Here is a 9,846-nt window from a genome sequence, read left to right on the forward strand (position 1 = left end):
TATTAAGTAATAGTAAAATCGATTCGAAAAATGCTCATTTTGCCGTAAGTCACGATCAAGGTTATGTATGCCTCATTATTAATATTTAAACATCATAAACGTCAATGAGATAAGCGGAAAAAAGATATTGTACAAAAAAAAAAAAATTATCAAAAACAAGACAACTTAAATTTACATTTTCAATTTATATTATGAATAATAAATTCGTACATTTAATGTCTTCGTGACAAATACATAGATCGATTCCTTCATCCTCTTTATCTACTTTCGAAACTAAATGCATTTACGTTGTAATAAAGGTATTATATACTGATAAAATTATAAATTGAAAAAAATAATGAACTTATTTTGTCTTGAGATTATATTCCAAGTAAAATATTTTAAAATGTAGAACCCATTTGGAAATCAACTTAATTATTGAGAACTTCCCTTGGACTTGAATTCAATGAAGCGAATAATTTCATTGCTGAAGCATATATAATAAATTTTTTTAAATGCTCGAGCTCTCATTTCTTCTTCGTCTTTAACTAGCTATCATTCTCTAATTTAGTGATCTCGACCGTCATAATAATGCTTGCTTTATTACAGTCTGGGTCAAAAATAAGAGATCAGTGTCAAGTTTCGTTCAACAACTTATTTTAACAAGTTTGAGTTTAAAGTTTTCTCTACTGTCTGTATTTTTTCAAAAATTTATAAGGATAAAAATGCAAGAGAGATTTTAAATGAAATATTAAACTGTTGGATAACTCTGTAAAATATATATTTTTGTGATTATTGATGTAAATACTTAATTAGAAAATTGAATTGAAATTGGATAAATAATTCTTTTAACTATCATTGTCTTAATAGTTAAATATATAAATAAACGAATAATTAAAAATAATATAAAATTGCCTGTATTTATCACTACTTTATTACTAATATTTTAATAATTCTTAATTAGATTGCATTTATAAAAAATTTATAAAAAAATGTGTAAAAATATATATCAACTAAATATAGGATAGCAAGAATCATAGAAATAACAAAATACTAGTAGTAGTGATAAAAGGAACATTATAGTAAATATTTGCAAGCTGTGAGGTTATGATGAATAATTGTTGTGAACGAAAGTAAAGTGATCACACTTGACGTACCGCAAACAGAAGATATATTGGTTGTGTCCTCGAAGGATGACCATGGGTTTGGAATGACTACTCGTGACCGCGTACCGACTGACATATGAGAGAGAAAGTCGAGTACATTAACACCGAATGAACCGTATCACCTTGTTCGCACAAACTGCCCATGAGGCACGCCAAATAGGAACAGAATTAATGACAGGTAGATGATGTTTTTCGCCTCCTGTCTCATAGACAAGATTGAATCTTTATTGGAAAACAAAATGGTGGTGCAACTTGAGATGACAGTGTATTTGTTAATCTAAGATAAAATGAAGAATTAAGTTTTTGTAGTCTTTGAGCATGATCTTTGAGTTACACAATGAATATTAATAGAAGTGTTTATGTTTATATAAAATTACTTGAAAGATAAAAACTTAGAAATAAAAATATAGAAAAATATGGAATCTTGATTTTGATAATTAATTAAAAAATTGATAATTGAAAATTATATAAAAGAAATATGATGAAAAACATTTGATTAATTATTACTAATTGTTTGATATAACCAGAAAAGAAATATTTTTAATTAATGAATTTCGTAATAATTTACAATTATGAAGTAATTGATGAACATGTATCAATTAACAGTAAAACATCGTGAAATCTTAGATGTAACAAGATTCTATGATGTCTAAATCTTGATGTAACTTGAGACAAAATTCTAAATGCTGACTCAAAATTAATCGATAAACAAAAATTTCACGACACTAAATAGTATCATTTCTCATTCAGATTGAATATTCAGAAGAAAAATTACATTTGCAGAAAAGTTAGTATTCAGGAGATGAAAAAAATTTTTTATTTTATTTAGTTTAGATCAGATATCTCTTAATTATAAGTTAGACAATGATAGATTAGCTTATACTATATAAACTCAAATATATAAATCAAATTGAAAAGCAAGTTTGATCGAGAAGGAATAAATTTTTATTCCTTTAATAATAATTTTTTAAGAACAAATACAATAAAAAATTTACAATTAATAACTATTATTCTCCAAGATTATTTTTTTTTTTTTTTTTGGAAGTTAAATGGGCAACACCAGTTTTTATTTTTATCTTAAAAATAGAAATTTTAGAATAATATTTCCGTTTTTCAATTTTCTGAGTAACAAATTAACTCGAATCTTCTCTTATCCATCGAGCAAGAAATAATTCCAATTTAATAATAATGCGCTTCTTTCAAGGTTGATGATAATTAATTTTTTGTTTTTCACATTCGATCGATTACCATCGATTTCACATCGTTGTCCACAATAAAGAAGCTATATATCTCGTTTTACAGACGAATGTATTTAAAAAGAATACATGGCTAAATCAAGGATGGGAATTAATTTATCTCGGTAAATCGAGATAAAAGGTCAGTGGAAATTAATTTTATTGTTTCAGAAACTTGCTACTATATTACATTTTTTATATTATATTTTAGAATATAGATTATAGATTTTCCTTTAATCAAATTAATGCATTTAAATTGGAACATTAATTTAATAATAGAACATATCGTGTTTAGACATGAATGAAATTGATTCTTCGTATAAAAATAAGTTAAAAAATAGAATAATATTTTTTCATTTGAAGATTCTTTTTCGAGAAAATTGAATTTCAAAATTCGTACATAATTCAAGATCAAATATTAGCACATATATTCGCACATTTTCTCAAATAATGAGACTCGATGTAAAAAAATTTTATTCTACTTATTTTCGACTTAATTTAAAAATAAATCATTCTTTATTGTATTTTTCATTGTTACTTTCAATTCTAATCGAATTTTTTTAATATTTCTTTTTAATATTTCGTTTTATTTCAAAACGAAAATAATTTTTTCTAATAAATATAATAAATATTATAAATATTTTTTCTAATAAATATTCTTCAGCTATCGTAATTTTTATAATTTTGTCTGATAATTTTTAACATTTCACATGTTGTTGCAAATATTCAATTATCCTTGATTAATTAACACAAAGAAGTTAACGCAGAATTGAGAAATTTTCTGCGAGATATCACTAATTGACATGCAAAGTTTCAATAATTAGAATTCGATTTAACCAGTATAAAGGTGTGAAATAAATCATAGGTACCAGAAAAAATACATAGACTTTTTCTTTATATGTGAAATCGAGAAACCATTCAATTAATATGAGAAATGTGCGAATTCTGAAGATCGAGTACAACATCAATTACGATGATAAATATATAAAGATAATTCATCTGCAATAAATAATCTTATAACGAAAGTAACAATGATTGATGATCTAATTTAAATTGAATTCACGTTATTTAGTTTTACACATAATTTTGTTATTATATATTATTATTATATTATATATAATTATTATTAATTATCAAATGTTACAATAATTTAATTTTTTGATAAATTAACATTTTGATAATTATCTAAAACCATTAGATAAGATAATTAAGCACAATTTGTAGTAATAATATTTATTTACAATATTTATAATATATATACAATATAAGAAATACAAAAAAGAAAGTACAAGTATAATAAATATAAGTGATACATATATAAATGAAAAAATCAGATCACAATAATTTGTTTAATTGAATAATCACAGAAAATCCGGAAATTACTTTTGACTCTAATAAATGTAATTGCTTATAGAAATATGAAAAAAAAATAATATAGACGTGTCCATGAAATAAACAACTTAATTGCAACACGCTCTAAGATAAGAGAGCTTGTGGTCATACTTTGTGATCTCTCTTGCTAGTCGATTCGTCTCGACCAGTCTTCTAACCGGAAGAAACGGCTTCTCGTTACTTCCTCCTAGATACGAGCAATCAAACTGTAAAGAAAGTGATCGGGCAACCTTAAGTTCAAGCAATTGATTTTTGTACATTTATATTTATATAACTATAAATCTATTACTGTTACAAATGAAATCTTTAATTTTATAGTATATATTTATAATATTATTTTTGTATAGTATATATTTTATCATTTGATGATATTTAAATAAATATTGAAAGGAAAAATTTTGTAAATTATAAAAGAAATTTATTTTGCATGGGTTAGTTGTATTACGATTGCTGAATATATATTGGTTAATTTGACTTAAAATTATAAGGCACATTTATAACCTACAAATTCTGACTTGTCAATTCATTACTAGATTATCATATTTGGCTTAAAAGTGACGTTTATAACTTATAATCTACAACCTGCAACTCGTGGATTAACTACTATTTTTAGAAATTATTCGCGAGACAATAGTAAGAATATCGTCAAATTTAAACTTTGCTTCAATCACAATTACGTAGTCTTAACCTAACACGTTCCAATTTCCGCGTCACGATGAAGTCTTCGACTGATATTCAAGTAAAAGTAACAAAATTTCTCGTGCGCACAACTATCACGTTTCCCGCCACAATTTCACTCAAATATTCTTTCCAAGCTCCTAAACACCTATAAACCGAACGAGCAATATACAGTGAATCACTTTTAAAGTTTCGCCTGGTGACGTCGCAACAACTTTCCATCGCTTCCTGCTATTCAGGCATATTTGAGATGAGAAGAAAGTAAAACGATTCTTAATACGTACCATAATAATATTTATTCCATTTGCCAATCTATCTTAATACATGTATAACTCTATGAGATATTATTTTTCGCAATCGATTCTCCGATCGTTTTCTGCCATTTTAACCTGACTGCGGAACGCGATAAAACTAGTTGCCCTTTACTTCGGTTCATCTCTGTAACTTCTTAAAAACGCTACTAGGTGGCATTTACAAACTGCAATTAATGTTACGATGATCTACGTTGAACCAGAAACTACGAACGACGTGTCATTTACGTTAATAAAATTGCATAATAAAATAAATCACAACGGTAAATAAAGTGATGAAATTAGGATTTAATAAAAATAGGGATTGAGCTGTCTTTGAATAATGTATATAGTATAGTTGTATTTGTATTAAAAAATTATTTTTATATAGAATCGTGACATAACCTAACAAGTATCAAAAGTAGCAAAAATAATACAATATTTTTGTGTATAAATATTTGTTTCAATGTTTCAGATCGATATAAATAATTTTTTAGACAATGTAATATTTTACAGTTTTGATTTACTTTTCATTATCTTCATTTAATAATGAAAAATTATTGTTTTCCTTTATTTTGTCGCATTATTTGATAAATGAAAATCATTCATTTATCAAATTATATTAATTTTTCTTAATTTTTCTTAATAGAGTTTATTTTTGAAATATATTCTCAATTTATATCTTCGACTGATATGGTTAACTATAAGATCGGTTTGACAATAGCCATTCTTCTTTTCTGATGAATGAATACGTATTTTTAATTAACCGTCTGCGAGACTAGCAAAAAATTCATTTCGCAATAATTTGTGAATCTTTTATTTCGGTGAATGTACACGGTTTCCAGGAATCAATAACTAAAGTTTGGTAAAATCAACATAACTGGATCTGACCAGGCCCAACGATTCTCATATTTCATGCATTCCTCCTAAATTTACAACGTTTATTAGCTATCCTAAAAAAATTGTTTTTTATAGTAACGATATTTTTTTAATATTTTGTTATTGCTAATTATTGAATTTTGCAAATTTATAAAAGTATAAAAAAATAAAAAACGAAATATTTCTCTTTTAAAATATTAAAATGAAGCATTTTATTTTTTTTTCTTTTTTATAATTTTTTTTATTGGATAATAATTTTAAAATTATTTCTGTAGATTTTTATTAAAAAATCTTTTAATTTCTTCTAAAAATTTTAATATAAATTTAATATAAATTTTTAAAAATTGGCAAAAGATTTTAACGATTGATAAGATTATTTTTCACAAACAAGAATGATAAATGATAAATCATCCTTCTTCAAAAATAAGAATTTGTATTAATGAGGATACATTACTGGTTTACAACATAGTTAAAGGGAAAATGGTAGATAATTGCCTGTTTTGCAAATTAATCTTTTATTTTTTTCACAGACAAACACAGACTAAGATGTGTTCTTTTAATCCAAAATCCACGATGAATTCGAAATATTAGCCCAATTACTCTTTCACTGGCACGAAACTCTAAATCTTTGTCAATGATCTCCGCAAGAACCTGATCTTTTTTTCTTAACAAAAAGAAAGAAAAAGAAAAAAAATGACCATTGTGGGGTGTTTCATTCAAGTTCTCGAAAAATTGCGTCAGAATCCATTCAATAACAAGAAATCTTGAAGAAGACTCTTCCATAATGCGCTATAAAGATTATTTTTTATTTTATTTGTATGAAACAAAAATGGAAATCTTCTTGTTGACATCTACGAATGACAAAGAATTGATTTTTATTTTTTTTCTTTTTCTTTTTTATCTTTGTTTTTTTTTCGAAGAGATTTCAATTTCAATTTCAATTTCAAAAAGAAGAATATAATACGATATAATAATAAACATGATAACGATAATAAATATTAAGAATGGTTTAACGATCGCAGGAATTAAAAGAGTTTTGTCATCGAACTCTTACATGTGATATCATATCGGTTGATCTTCACAGGTACTGTCTGACAGGATTTTATTATACGTTTAAAAAACATAGATTTCATAATAAATCATTGTATTCAAAGTGAAATATTTGCATTGAAAACTTCTGCATTAAAATTCCTTACAAGTTTAAATTAGGTTAAATAGAATTCTTTTTATTTCTTAAGATAGAGTCCCCTAGACTATCCTAGAATTCCCTAAAATCAGATTAATTTAAATTTCAAATCAAATAAAAGTTCTTGTTAATGGAATTAGAATTAAAATATTTAAAAAATAAATATCAATATTGTTAGAAAATGTTAATAAATATAATAAAGGCCATATCTTCATCTTTATATAATTTAATCATATAAATGTATTCACAAATTAATTGACGTCTCATGTATCATCTTTATAATTTTCATTCACTTTTTTTATGAATGAAGAAATCAAGTTGAAAAGAACATCTTCCCACGATCAATGAGAATAATCAATCACTTCCAATTGATAATAATAAAAATCCAATTAATTTTTTAATAATTAATCATATACCGATTTAAATCGCCTTGAAAAATTTTTTCACGGCGTATTTTATTCTCAATTGCATTCAGCAGAAAATCTATAATGTAACTTTCAATTTACTGTTCTTCATTGAAAACATTTTTAAAATGTTTAAAAACCATCAATTTATATAAAAAAAAGAAAAATAGAAAAAAATTATTTATCACTAAGATTATGTTAATATTCCTTTCTTACAATTTTGACGTTAATTGAATAGTAACAATAGAAGTAACGTGAATACATAGTATCATAGGAAAATCATGCAATAATCTTGATCAACGTCGACCATGTGAATGACTTTCGATTTTAAATAGTAAACTATAGAATTGAATACGAATAATGATGAATTTCTCAATGAAATTCTATATAAAAATTTGAAATTACCAACTTTACATACATATATACATTTGTTTCATTTATCTCGATTAATTAAGTTTAATTGGATTTTTCTTTTATTTAGATACACACATTATTATTTAAATTAATTAAAACAAAACATTTTTAAAATTTTTTTATATAAACAATTTTCTTGTAAATCAAATTATCAAAAATTAAATTTTTTACTTTTTATATTATAAAAAATATCAGAAAAAATAAATTAAACAAAATCTCTTTTATTTCCTAAAGTATTTAAATATTAAGTTCCCTAGATTTTTCTAGAGTTCCCTAGAATCCATTATTAATATTATGTATTTTTCATTGCGTGTTCAAAGTTTTATCAAGATAAATAACTTCGATATTTCTCGTCAAAAACGGAAAAATAATTTTATTTGGAAACCATTGAAACGACCGAAACAGGAATGTAATTAAACTTTTCCACGTGAACAATTAAAAGTACTGAGAATTCCGATAAAATCTCGGGAATACACGTTCCCAAGTCAAAAAGTTTACAAGAGATACAAGTGAAAGTGTTGCTATTATTATTGCCCATGATTACCAGGAAAAGCACCATTTAATTTGCAGGCTACCGAGGATGAAAGCATTTCGATGTCGCATGATCGTTTTCAACGAAAACCAGTTTGCATACTCTCGATCATCAATGACATTAATTTCAGTGGATCCTTCCTTTTTTCCGTTTTGTTCCGTCCTTGATCACTTTCATCTATTTAGATTCATGAATCGAGTCATCAATGACTCAATTATTTAGACGAAAATGAGAATTTTGGTCGACAAATAGGTGAAATCCATGGGAAGTGACAAAAATAAAGCGGCCATTGTTCCAATAGGAAATACCATTTTTATACATACTCTTGGAGAGATAGTGTTCGACCTTCATAAAAGCGTAACGTTCATAGGATCATGCGAAATTTTTTATTTTATGGTGCTAAAGCATTGGATCACATAATTATGAAATTGAACATAATGTTTTAATATGAGGAAAATTAGTTTCTTAATTATTATATATAATTGCTGTTGTGTTTAATTTGATTTCTGTTTTTTGTACTTGAATTTTATTATTCTTTGTTTATTTATTTAAGCTTATCTATTAACAATAATAGTTTAAATATAATTCAATTATTTATTGTTTTATTTATTTTTATTTCTTGTACTTTTTAATTGTATGCATTTTTTTCATAAAAAGCTTTCTTTTGTCTTCCATTCTTACATTTTTCTACTTTTTATTTTTCCATTTAATTGTTCGTAATGTAATAATAATATTATTATTAATAAATAATATTTCAATACATACAAACGTACAAATTGGACACTTTCAAATTCCCTAATACTTGAAACAGGTTTCTAGTATCATGTCTAGAACTAAATAATAGATTGCAGTGTAATAGAACAGGATTTATCTAGAATTCAGAAAAGAAATACAAACTGCAATTTTTCCCAACTCACGACTATGTAAAATATCGATCTACGTGTAGCAAAGTACATAATGCACGATTATATCTCCAGAAAAGATCGTAGATCGCGACTCGAAGTCATTGTGACTAACACGACACTGCTCCCTGTCTATTACGTAATATTCCTAAGAGTAAAACTTAAGAACAAATAGAAAGCTGTCTATTGGTAAATATTTTATCATTTTCTCATTTTCATTTTTAATTTTAAAATTAAAAAGTTTGCGGGAAAAACAATATATAACACGTATGCTTTCGATATATCGAATATTTGTAATATTAATATATCGAATATATTCATTGTATTTCAAATAATCGAGTTCGAAGGAATTAGCCGAGCTCACCCGAATTTTTCCGATCTGTCCCGAGCCCCTTTGGGATCTCCAATAGCATCGCAAGTAAGAAAAGGAATCTTTCTCTCTATTTTATTCACACTTGTTGTTTTTTACTTTCATCTTCGATATATTCAAGAAATGAATGGATGAAAGAAAATAGTCAGTAATTTCTAAATTGGCACCTAGTTAATAATAGACGTATAACGAGTACTAACAATATGCAATGGAATATTGTATTTTGACCATTAAAAACGCTACAAACTTTTTGAATAACCTAATATACGAAATTGTATGTATGTAACGTTAAAATATATATAGTTTCGAATTATATTTATCACTCTGAGTATGTTCCATTGAATGTAAATGAAGTTTCCGGTTATTACGATAACCAGACTGGTCGAAACAGGGTAATTTCTTCTTTTTTTTTTTTTTTT

At 25.4% G+C, this 9,846-nt stretch overlaps 1 protein-coding gene and 2 long non-coding RNA genes across 8 annotated transcripts in view; 1 reads left to right on the forward strand and 2 right to left on the reverse strand.

Annotated features, from left to right (window-relative positions):
* The window catches only part of LOC116184926, a 6,033-nt gene extending 947 nt beyond the window's left edge, over window positions 1-5,086 (reverse strand). Inside the window, exons 1-2 of the long non-coding RNA XR_004149593.1 lie at window positions 4,735-5,086; window positions 1,137-1,344 (exon numbers count right to left, since the gene is read on the reverse strand). This is a non-coding gene — a long non-coding RNA (uncharacterized LOC116184926). The remainder of the gene's footprint in view (window positions 1-1,136; window positions 1,345-4,734) is intronic.
* LOC102674777 (A disintegrin and metalloproteinase with thrombospondin motifs 8) overlaps window positions 1-9,846 on the forward strand; it is a 66,139-nt gene that overhangs the window by 31,419 nt on the left and 24,874 nt on the right. The window contains exon 1 of one of the 5 annotated variants that reach the window (XM_031508126.1): window positions 9,198-9,246. The exons of the other annotated variants lie outside the window; for them this stretch is intronic. The gene's annotated coding sequence lies outside the window, so the exon portion shown is untranslated. Of the gene's footprint in view, window positions 1-9,197; window positions 9,247-9,846 lie in introns of those variants that run through there. 5 annotated transcript variants of the gene reach the window in all.
* The window catches only part of LOC102675354, a 44,150-nt gene that overhangs the window by 18,391 nt on the left and 15,913 nt on the right, over window positions 1-9,846 (reverse strand). The window lies entirely within an intron of this gene.

The sequence above is a fragment of the Apis dorsata genome, unplaced genomic scaffold, assembly GCF_000469605.1.
Source record: "Apis dorsata unplaced genomic scaffold, Apis dorsata 1.3 scaffold_74, whole genome shotgun sequence".
In the NCBI taxonomy this organism is placed as follows: Eukaryota; Metazoa; Arthropoda; class Insecta; order Hymenoptera; family Apidae; genus Apis; species Apis dorsata.